Source organism: Pelobates fuscus, chromosome 6 (genome assembly GCF_036172605.1).
Source record: "Pelobates fuscus isolate aPelFus1 chromosome 6, aPelFus1.pri, whole genome shotgun sequence".
In the NCBI taxonomy this organism is placed as follows: Eukaryota; Metazoa; Chordata; class Amphibia; order Anura; family Pelobatidae; genus Pelobates; species Pelobates fuscus.
Window position 1 is genome coordinate 156,838,389 of NC_086322.1, and position 12,806 is coordinate 156,851,194.

Sequence of the window (12,806 nt, forward strand, 5' to 3'; positions counted from 1 at the left end):
CCCGAGCCTAGGGTATTGGATGGATAAAGTTTGTTTTGGAGTTTGGACAATATCATATCCCATCAAAATTTTTACTTAGAGCTCCCACCTGCTGCCCATTGGTGAAGGTTGGGGGACATTACGTACCACATTTATCAATATTGTAGCCCCAACTGGTAGCATATGCATGGGAAATAGATAGTAGTAATAGGTCCCTTCTGTTATCAACATTAAAGTCCCGCCTGCTGCCCCTGAGTGTGGACTGGAGGGGAAGGCATACTGTCTCTCCTGTACATTGGTGTAGACATGGGGTGCCACTATAAGCCTATGCTAATATTTAATTAGAGCCCCAGTGGGGACACAATGTACCACTAGCTTTATATATAACTGATAACAGAAAATCTACCTTGAACTAATTTTTAAATCTATTCCTGCCAATGGACAAATAGTTAACACTAAATAACAGTGCAAATGGGACTAGGACATGTGGAAGCTTGAATATTGTTTTTTTGGCAGAATCACCAATTGTCCCAAATTTAGAGAAATCATGAATCCAATAAAATTATTATCCAAGCCTACTGTTAAGCCTATAGAAAATAGAAAAAAAAATGCTTGTTCTGTAAGAGTTTTTTTTTTAAAGGGTTAAACTTAAAAAAAGCTGGAACAATCATAGAATAATATGTTAAAACAGCAAACATACAAAATAATTAGTGGTTGGACAAGATATCTGTTTGAAATATTGGGACTAAAAAACTGGAATGTGAAAAGTAAAATTGGTCACATACCACAGAAAACCACATACTGCAGAAAATATACAGATAATAATTTATGGAATGTCACTTCAATTTCAAACTCTGTGTGTGCAGAATTTCTTTCCACCATAGTATTTACATTAAACTAAAGAATACAATACCAAAGGAACAAAGGAGTACCTACAAAAGAAGGAATTTGTTCAAACTGCAGTGAGACATCATATCTTTTCACTGGTGAAATAGTATTGTTATAATAAACTGCAACCTTCTACTTAAGTGTCTGTGTGGTCTTTTTCTTATACAAGGGCTGAATCGATCTTGTAACACTTAATAGAACAACAATGTTATTCATACCCTTTATGTCAGTGCTGTGATAAAGTACAAGTTTTCGGAGGTTTTGGATAGCAATGTCCTTTTAATATGAAATTTAATTTGATATAGCGCAGATATATGATATGCATTGTAAGTATACACATCAAAGCACTATCACTTTAATTGTTTAGTTTGACATTGTATTTTTTATTGTGTTTTTTCATCACATTAATTTTGCATTATATTTATTTACAATGCTCTTACAACAGTGTCATGTAATACACTTTAATTAAATTAGCACTAACATTATTTAATTTATCTCCCACTTTAAAATTAGTGTACTGTGGCATAATGGTGGGCTTAACACATACAGCCACATAGTGGAACTGAATCCCCATATTTGTTTGCTGAGATTGGTGATTTTAGGTAGCCTTATAAAATTAAAACTGCAGTCTTGTGAGTCCTGTACCCTAATCTGTATTTTGTATTGTAGTCTGTGTCATGAAGTCATAAACAAATGTCCTTCATATGAACCAGATACGCTCAAATATTTATTCCATTTCAAGTTTTTTAAATAGAATAAATATTGTAAATCCGTCATGAACACGTGCTGAAATCCACAGCCAAGTTTTAAAAAGTAGCACCGATATATTAGTACTAAAATCATAATTGTTTAGATCTGCAACATCTGTTAGCAGGACCCTAAGAATCCATATGTGAGGCAATGGTTTATGTGTAATAACTGCTTATCATGTCATCTGTAATGTTATTTAAAGTGATCATCAATTATATTAAGATTTCATGTATTTATGTATTTAAAGAATGTTATACCCTCCGGGTTACATTTTTTATGTAATACCATAGTTGTAGGATGCCCTTTCATAGTTATTTATCTCATCATATATAATATAAGGCAAGTAAGCCAAGATATGAACTTTTTTAACATATATTTATGGATTGAAGCTCCAAACAGAGTCAGACAGGGTTAAAAACTACATACAAGTCACTGAGTCATTTAAAAATGTGAAAATATGAAATATGTTGAATTTATTCTTATGGTCAATACATGTGGGATGCAAGAACAGAGTTTTCTGTTGCACCTTTGTGTATGTGTGTGAGGGTGTGTATTTATTCAGGTCTATGATTGGAACACTGAATAAAATATTGCATAAAAACACACATTGTAATAATTCTAAAATTAAATATTTCTTGTTGTGGCATTTTAAAATAAATCAAACGGTTATAAAGTTTTTGAACATGGGAGACTGATTGATGACCATGTTTTGGTACAAATATCTGACCTTTGATAGAGGAGAAGGCATTCAAACTGGTCTATAGAATGTTTTTATAAATATTAATAATTCAAAGTGAACTTTTACTTCCATGAAGGTTACAGTTTGGTTACATATATATAAAATGATTGACAGTGTGATCTTTTCAGAAAGTAAATTTGATGATGACATTCTGAAGAAAAGAGCTTTTTTTAACAGCATCTTAACTGAAAAGTTGTGGAAATATATATAAAAATGATAAAGATGTACTCTGTAGACTTCAGATATGTGTATGTGAAAATTAACCTGGATAACAAATGCATGCAGCAGAATTTAAAGATAAGAATGTTCAGCTGCAGAAAATAGCTCAGGCTATCTTATCTCTTAAAAAGGATGTGATAGAAAACATAAGGACAAAATAATGGTTAATTTACAATCCTCTGAATATTTTTTTATTATGGATATTTTCTCGGGTACTATTTATTTAATAAGTTAATGAGTTAATGAGTTTTATATTGGAGAGATGCATGTATGTATTTTTTTTAAAAGTTTTTAGGGAGATGATGTGGGGGGCATCTTTCTGGATTTTGCAGAAGTACTACTGTGATCCACTATATAGATTTTTAAGTTGTTAATGAATGTCTCCAGAAATCTGACATGGTTGTTCACTAAAGTACGAATTCAAAGTACATTACAAATTTAAAGTCAAAACAGCCACACTGGAAACAGACAGCTATATTTTGTGGTTTAACTACTCCAGTCTTAAATGAACATTATAGGGACAGGAACACAAACATGTAGCCCCTCTGGCCCCCTAAATATAGAAAAAAATCTTACTTGTATTCAAATCTGCAGCTGCTGGCTCTGCCCCTGTCTGCCTCTGACCTGCCTGCTGTATGCTGACATTATCAGAAGTGGTAGTATGAGCCAATCATAATGCTTCCCCATAGGACTGGCTGAGGCTATCATGGAGGCAGATCAGGGGCTTAGCAAGCACAAGTCAAACTCAGCCCTGGCCAATCAGCATCTCCTCATAGAGATTAATTGAATCAATGCATCTCTATGAGGAAAGTTCAGTGTCTGCATGCAGAGGGTGGAGACACCGAATGGCAGTGCTGCTCACTGTGCAGCACTGCCACAGGAAGCACCTCTAGCAGCCATCTGAGTAATGGCCAGTGGAGTTATCACTAGGTTGTAATGTAAACACTACATTTTTTCTGAAAATACAGTGTTTACAGCAAAAAGCCTGAAGGGAAATATTATGCTTACCAGAACAAATGCAATAAGCTGTAGTTGTTCTGGTGACTGTAGTGTCCCTTTAACCCCTTAAGGACCAAACTTCTGGAATAAAAGGGAATCATGACATGTCACACATGTCATGTGTCCTTAAGGGGCTAAGTAGGAAAATCACTTTCAATTCTCACTTTAGTAAATGACCCTATACAATTTAATTTATTTCTCTTCCTTCACTCTTTACTGTTATGTATCTTTTATACGATATGATTTTTAAAACTTTAGGGTATGATATGACTTGGACTAGTGGAGAGGAACTGCATTAAATGTAACAGCTACAAATAACAACTGCAGCCTTTAAATATAACTCCAACTAATCCCAGACAATTGAAATAAGCCTAGTGTGCTTCTTCCCCTTTACACAGAGCGGTCACATGGCCGCAATAGGTGCCTGTGTATCTGCCTGCAGGGGGACTGCCTGTGATGAAAGTCCAGAGAATTGAATTTACTAGCACTGTATTTAACCCTGTAACTTTACATGACAACCTAACACCTGTACATGGGGGGTACTGTTCTACTCGGGAGACTTCACTGAATACAAATATTAGTGTTTCAAAACAGTAAAACACATCACAGCGATGACATTGTCAGTGAAAGTGAAGTTTTTTTGCACTTTTCACACACAAACAGCACTTTCACTGATGATATTTTTGTAATACGTTTTACTGTTTTGAAACACTAATATTTGTGTTCAGCGAAGTCTTCCGAGTGTAACAGTATCCCCCATGTACAGGTTTTATAGTGTTTTTGTTACTGGATCAAATATAAGGCTTGATTTTCCTTTTTTTTTTTTACATTGAAATTTGCCTGGTTGGTTATGTTGCCTTTGACAGTGTATGGTAGCCCAAGAATGAGAGTTACCCCATGATGGCATACCATTTGCAAAGGAAGACAACCCAAGGTATCACCAATGGGGTATGTCCAATCTTTTTTGTAGCCACTTGTAGTCACAAACACTGGCCAAAGTTAGTGTTCAGAAATGTGTTTTGCATTTTTAACACACAAACAAATATACATGCTAACTTTGGCCAGTATTTGTGACTAAGTGGCTACTAAAAAAGAATGGACATACCCCATATTGAATACCCTGGCTTGTCTACTTTAAAACAAATATGTACATGTGGGGTGTGATTCAGAGATTTATGACAGATAACCGTGTTACAATGTCACTATTGATACAGTTTAAAAATATATATATTGAAACCGCAATTCCCTACTTGTACTTATAGCCCTGTAACTTACAAAAAAAAAAAGCATGAAACACTGGGTGTTTTTAAACTCAGGACAAAATTTTAAATCTATTTAGCAGTTTTTAAATTAGCTTTTGTAGATAAGTAAAAGATGTTTCAAGTAAAAGTCAAAAAACATATTTTTTCTTAAAGTAAATTACATGACATGATACAAATAATGGTATGTAAAGAAAGCCCTTCTTGTCCTGAAAAAAAAACAATATATCATTTGTATGGGAACAGTAAATGAGAGAGAAGAAAATTACAGCTAAATACAACCACAAAAGTGTTAAAATAGCTCTGATCCTTAACGTACAACATGGCCAAAACAGTCTGGTCCTTAAGGGGTTAAACATACATTTCCAGATGATTATTTTGTATAATTATTCCCCGGTTTTATTTTTGTTTATATAATATTGTAACATGTCTATGTGCCATTATTATTGTTCATTATATTAATAATAAATAAGAAAATAAATAGAAATATGATTGTCTTTAAAACTAGAACATCATTATTCCCTGTAATTCCTGTTAACATGTATTAACATGATAATTTTTTTGTTACTTGCATTAGGTTTCCTCATACTGAGGGTATTCTGATTTTTAAAGCTATTTATATAATTTGCAGAAGGAAAATCCGATCAGATTAAATCTTTAACATGTGCTGGCTTTTTATATAAACTCAGTTTGCCACCTTGAGATTCAGACCTTATAAGGAAACAAAACAGATTCATAGCCCAAATAAATGTTCCAATGTATACTTTGAAGACACATTACCATAACGTTGCACAGTGTGGTAAAAGCTTTTCGTTATATGAGCTTATCCTTGGCATCCTAAATATATACATTAACAAGAGCCTTCACAAACTGTTAGGCAAGGTTTATATTACAAAGGTCTGTGTCTATATGATTTTTTTTGAACAACGTGTAAGGTCCCTAGCAATATAAAACACATGCAGTTTTTTGTTTGCTCTGTTATTTGACTAGATATTTCCAATAAGTTAGCACCAGTAAAATATTTTAATATCTTTATGCCTGCCTTTCAGAAATAAGTGCAGAAAAGGGTAATGTATAGTAACCAGGTACACTTCCGAAATACAGCACTAAATGCAGAAAATCACGCACAACTATTGCTTAATTTAATGCAAGTATATACAGAACTATTAAATAACAACCAAAAATAAGTGGATACAACAGGTTAAATATTAAGCAATAAAAACAAACAAACAGTGAAATAAAAATTAGGTGTATATCTCTTTAAAGTGCAAAAACAATTGTATTGTAGTGCAAACTATTTTGTGTAAAGCAGAACACTTTCTTGTGCAAATGATTAAATTTCAAGAAAACCAACATTTAACATTATTGTTACACAATTGTAACATTCAATAAATTTAAAGTGCAAGTCAGTAATAGATAATAAACAAAATTGCATGAGCCAACAAAAAATATAAGCAAATATCCCCATATATAAACCAAACTAAAGGGCACATAGGAAACATATACAAACTTGATGATACATTGTTTTATGATTCCTTGCGTAGAACCTTTAACACAAAAATATAAGAACATCTAGTGCAAAACATCTATACACTTTGAAAACATATAATCAGATAAAACCTTATGGTGTCAAACATTTGAGTGGCGTCTCTTTGATACCTTTTACTTTTTTCTTCGCCCTGCTGTGACCACCTTCAAACCAATACAAGGAAATAGTGTGCAAATATTAAAATCACTCATGTAACTATTATAGTATACAGACAGTGCATGCCATACAAATGACTGGTATGAACACAATTAAGCGAATATGTGCCCAATCCAAATAGTGTGGAGATAAGTGTGCATGCAAAAAAAAAATAATATAATTATTGTGATATCTAACAATAATATTGCTTACTTAAATACTACTTTTGAGTCACTTGGTCTCTGTGACACTGTCCTCTCGTGGTTTTCCTCCTATCTCTCCCAAAGCTCATTCAGTGTCTTCTTCTCTAATGATACCTCCTCTGTTCGCCCTGTCTTGGTTGGAGTCCCCCAAGGCTCTGTCCGTGATCCCCTTCTTTTTTCTCTTTATACTGCCTCTCTGGGCAATCTTATTACCTCATTTGGCTTCTGCTACCACCTGCACTTTAATGACATGCATATATATCTCTCCTCACCAGACCACTCCCCTGTCGTCCTGCAACATGTCAGTGATTGCCTTTCTTCCATCTCTGATTGGGTGTCCTCCCACCTTCTGAAACTCAATCTCTCTTTCTCCTCCTGATACTAATCCTCCTCCTTTAAGTTAGTGGCACTCACATCAGCCTATCCTTGCACGTGTGCTGTCTTGGCATTATATTTGATTATGGCCTCACTTTTGAGCCTCACACCTTAAAATCCTTGCCCGCATCCACCCCTTTCTTACAAAAGATGCTACTAAGGAGCTTGTTCATGCTCTAGTTGTCAGGGGTCCGCGGGCGGCTAGTAGGGGAGGCTGCTCGCAGCTCGCAGCACTCACCCTCAGTCCATCGCCGCCCGTGGTCTCCCCTCCTCCTACCTGTCAGCGAGCGGCGTCTCCTCTCCGCCGCTCGCCGCTCGCATCCGTCACGCCTCCCAGCGGCAGCATGTATAACGCTGCACGCTGGAAGGTCGTTGATTTATGCAAACGCCGGGGTCACGTGAGTGACCCGGCGTTAAAGCAACAGTACCACAATCACAGTGGGAGGCTTAGATATCTCCCACGTGTGATTGTTAATTCTGATTGGAAGTTATCCAATCAGAATTTAACCTAGGGTATTTATACTCACCTTTCCTGTTCCTCCCTGCCCTGTTGTGGTCTTTGCTGTATAGTATTGATTCTGAACTTGTGATTTCTGGTTACGTACTCTCTGGCTTGTTAATCTGACTCTGTGACTTTCTCCTACCCTTTGACCTCGGCTTGTTTATCGTTATCCTGTTTTCTGGTTCCCCTGACTCGGCTTGTCTCCTGACTATTCTGTGGGTGCTTAGCCCGGCCACTCTAAGGTCCGGTACGGCATCTTTTCTGTGTGTGTGTGTGTCTGTTAGCGTGTTGGGTTCCCGGAATTGTGACATTACAACAGGGCCTAGGAACCTGCTGACATTCCACAGCTCCTAGTTAATCAGGAGGCTAGAATGGATGGTTTAGACCATCGTATGGATCAGTTTGCCCAGGCTTTACAAACCATACTGGCTCGTACTGCCCACTTGCAACCTGCCGTTCAAGAAGTTGTTGCTGCTGGGCCAGAACCCAGCCCTGATCCGGTAACCGCTCCTGCTCACGTGGTTCACATGACGCCACCTCAGCGCTATAGCGGTGATCCAGCATCGTGCCGTGGTTTCCTCAACCAAATTGATATTCATTTGGTGATGAATCCGCGCTCATACCCCACTGACAGAGCCAAGATTGCTTTTCTGATCAACCATTTGTCAGGAAAAGCTCTAGCATGGGCCAACCCCATGTGGGAGAACACGTTTGATCAGCCCGGCCGGGTTGCTTCTGCTGGCAAAGCTCTGCTCAGGATCCGACAGGGCAGTAGATCAGTAGCGGATTACACCATTGAATTCCGCACTCTGGCAGCTGAAGTGGTTTGGAATAACGACTCCCTCGTAACAGCTTTTCAGGAGGGTTTGGCCGCTTACATATTAGACGAAATAGCATCCAGGGAATTGCCTATTCTTCTGGATGATCTAATAGATTATATCATTCTAATTGACAACCGTATAAGAGAGAGGCGTAGTCAAAGAAGAATGAATACACAGGGGTTACCTGCTTTACCCAGTACTGCACTACTAGCGTTACCTCCCCCTACTCAACCACCTCCCGAACCCATGCAATTAGGTGCTGTAGGCTTATCTGAAGCTGAAAGGACATACCGCAGAAGGGAGGGTTTGTGCCTTTATTGTGGTAAGAGGGGGCATCTCCGAAGTAACTGTCCTAGTTTGCAGGGAAACTACAGCACCTAAGGCCTAGAGAGGGGTCGGCCTCGGGTGTTATGGTTTTTTCCCCTCATGTGTCCATCTCCAGACCATTCATTACGGTTACTCTTTTGGTCAATCAAACCACGATTACAACTAAAGCCTTGATCGATTCAGGTGCTGCAGATAACTTTATCGATGAGAACTTTGCTAAAACCGCTGCCTTGAATCTGATCCAAAAGGCCACACCCTTGGCCGTTGAGGCCATAGATGGTAGACCACTTGAGAAACCCCTGGTGACCCATGAGACCCAAGAAATGGTAATGGCCGTGGGTGCCTTACACAAAGAAAGGATAACCTTCCAAATAATTGACTCCCCTACAGCTTCCATCATACTGGGCTTCCCCTGGTTAGTTAAGCATAACCCGGTACTTGATTGGGGTTGTTTGGATATACTCTCCTGGGGGGAATCCTGTCAACGAGACTGTATGGTCCGTTTACGTCCCGTTTGTTTACTCAATGTCCCTACAGCGAAACCCCTTTCTGTTTCTGTCCCCCCTGTCTATGCAGACCTCGCATTGGTCTTTGAAAAAAGGGAAGCTGATAGACTACCCCCACATCGGGATTATGATTGTGCCATAAACTTGTTACCTGGAAAGATGCCTCCTAGGGGCAAGGTCTACCCGCTTTCTGAGAAAGAAAACCAGGTCATGGAGGAGTACATACAGGAATCCTTACGTAAAGGTTTTATCAGAAGGTCCTCCTCTCCGGCTGGTGCTGGTTTCTTTTTTGTTGCCAAGAAAGAGGGCGATTTAAGGCCATGTATAGACTATAGAGGCCTGAATAATATAACAGTTAAAAATGCTTATCCTATCCCTCTCATTACTGAGTTGTTTGACCGTGTCAAAGGTTCTAGATTTTTTACCAAACTAGACCTCAGGGGGGCTTATAACTTGGTTCGCATAAAAGAAAACGATGAATGGAAGACAGCGTTCAATACACGCAGTGGGCATTACGAGTATCTAGTCATGCCTTTCGGACTGTGTAATGCTCCTGCTGTCTTTCAGGACCTCATCAATGATGTCCTTAGAGATTTACTACATGTCTGTGCCGTGGTCTATCTCGATGATATACTTGTGTTTTCTCCTGATCTGGAGTCTCATCATGCCCATGTGAGGAAGGTACTTAAGAGATTGCTACAAAATGGTCTTTATTGTAAATTGGAGAAATGTTTATTCGACCAAACATCAGTACAATTCCTAGGGTACATCATTTCTGAACAGGGGTTCAACATGGATCCTTCAAAATTAGAAGCCATGTTGTCTTGGCCTCTTCCTCAAGGCCTTAAAGCAATACAGCGGTTTATAGGCTTTGCCAATTATTACCGCAGATTTATTAAAAACTTTTCATCAGTCATTGCTCCTATCACTAAACTGACTAAAAAGGGTTTGCACCCCAGGGTTTGGACTCCTGAAGCCATTAAAGCCTTTGAGACTCTCAAAAAGGCATTTGCCACTGCCCCTGTATTACACCATCCCGATCCTTCCCTTCCCTTTGTAATGGAAGTAGACGCTTCAGAATCAGGTGTGGGAGCTGTATTGTCACAAAGACTATCCTATAACGAACCCCTCCATCCATGTTGCTACTTTTCTAAAAAACTATCTGATTCGGAGAAAAATTATGATGTCGGGAACAGGGAACTATTAGCTATTGTGATGGCTTTTAAAGAGTGGAGATACTTATTGGAAGGAGCCAGACACGAAATCCTGGTTATCACTGATCATAAGAATCTCTCCTATATAGCTGATGCTAAAAGATTGTCCTCTCGTCAAGCCAGATGGTCCTTATTTCTTTCACGCTTTCAGTTCATTATCACATATAGGCCTGGGTACCGTAATGTCAAGGCTGATGCTATCTCCCGACAATACGAACCTTTGGAGTCTATTGCCCCCGCTCCTAAACCCATTGTACCCACGTCTAAGATAATAGCCGCTACCCGTTTGGTTATTTCGTCCCTTTTCCTGGATGGTATCAAGGCATACCAAACCCAAGCACCCTCTGAGACACCTGTTGATAGATTATACGTGAAAGAAAGAGATAGAAAGAAATTGTTGGTTTTATTTCACACCGCCAAAACGGCTGGTCACCCAGGGGTTACCAAAATATACAAAGGTCTCCTTCAACAATTCTGGTGGCCTTCACTTAAGAAAGACGTAGTGGATTATGTGCAGGCTTGTCGTGTTTGTGCACAGTGTAAGTCCCCTACTGTTAAACCCCAGGGTCTCCTGATGCCTTTGTCCGTACCCAAGAAACCATGGACCCACCTATCCATGGACTTTATTGTTGATCTTCCTTCATCCGATGGAATGACAGTAATTTTGACTGTGACTGATAGGTTCTCTAAGATGGCACACTTTATTCCACTCAGAAAACTACCTTCTGCGGTTCAGTTGGCTCGGGTGTTTGCCAATGAGGTTTTCCGCTTGCATGGTATACCACAGGATATCGTATCCGACAGGGGTCCTCAGTTTGTCTCTCGGTTTTGGAGGGGCTTTTGTGCTGAGATGGGGATTTCCTTGTCATTTACCTCCTCCTATCATCCACAATCCAATGGAGCTGCCGAACGGGCGAATCAATCTGTGGAGCTGTATTTACGCTGCTTCACGAATGCACACCAGGACAACTGGTCTCACCTCCTTCCCTGGGCTGAGTTTGCCAGGAACACTGTGACTCATTCGTCCACTGGCTTAAGTCCTTTTTTGGTTGCTTATGGGTTCCAACCCTCTGTCCTTCCCGGCGTATTCTCCGACAAGGGAATACCCGCTTTGGACGAGCACCTAACCTCCTTACGGAAGATGTGGGATCAGGTCCATGCTACTCTTTCTCGAGTGGCTGTTGCTCAGAAGAGATTTGCTGATCGCCGTAGAGGTGCTGCTCCTTCTTATGTTCCGGGTGATAGGGTTTGGTTGTCCTCTAAGAATCTCCGCCTCAGGGTCCCCTCTATGAAATTCGCACCCAGGTTCCTTGGCCCCTTCAAGGTATTGCGTAGGGTCAATCCTGTGTCCTACTCCCTGGACTTGCCTCCTTCCATGCGTATTCCTAACACCTTTCACACCTCCCTTTTGAAGCCCCTGCTCTGTAATCGATTCTCTGGTCCTCTCAGGTGTCCAGTTTCCATCCGCGCAGCCTCTAGTGACGTGTACGACGTGGCTGCCCTGCTTGATTCTCGTTTTTCTCGGGGTCGCTTGCAGTATCTGATTGACTGGAAGGGATACGGTCCTGAGGAGCGGTCATGGGTTTCTGCCTCTGACGTGAACGCGCCCTCTTTGGTCCGCTCCTTTCATGCGCGGTTTCCTTTGAAGCCTTCGGCTTCCCGCCCGTTGGGCGGTCCTCGAGGGGGGGGTTATGTCAGGGGTCCGCGGGCGGCTAGTAGGGGAGGCTGCTCGCAGCTCGCAGCACTCACCCTCAGTCCATCGCCGCCCGTGGTCTCCCCTCCTCCTACCTGTCAGCGAGCGGCGTCTCCTCTCCGCCGCTCGCCGCTCGCATCCGTCACGCCTCCCAGCGGCAGCATGTATAACGCTGCACGCTGGAAGGTCGTTGATTTATGCAAACGCCGGGGTCACGTGAATGACCCGGCGTTAAAGCAACAGTACCACAATCACAGTGGGAGGCTTAGATATCTCCCACGTGTGATTGTTAATTCTGATTGGAAGTTATCCAATCAGAATTTAACCTAGGGTATTTATACTCACCTTTCCTGTTCCTCCCTGCCCTGTTGTGGTCTTTGCTGTATAGTATTGATTCTGAACTTGTGATTTCTGGTTACGTACTCTCTGGCTTGTTAATCTGACTCTGTGACTTTCTCCTACCCTTTGACCTCGGCTTGTTTATCGTTATCCTGTTTTCTGGTTCCCCTGACTCGGCTTGTCTCCTGACTATTCTGTGGGTGCTTAGCCCGGCCACTCTAAGGTCCGGTACGGCATCTTTTCTGTGTGTGTGTGTGTCTGTTAGCGTGTTGGGTTCCCGGAATTGTGACACTAGTAATCTCTCACATG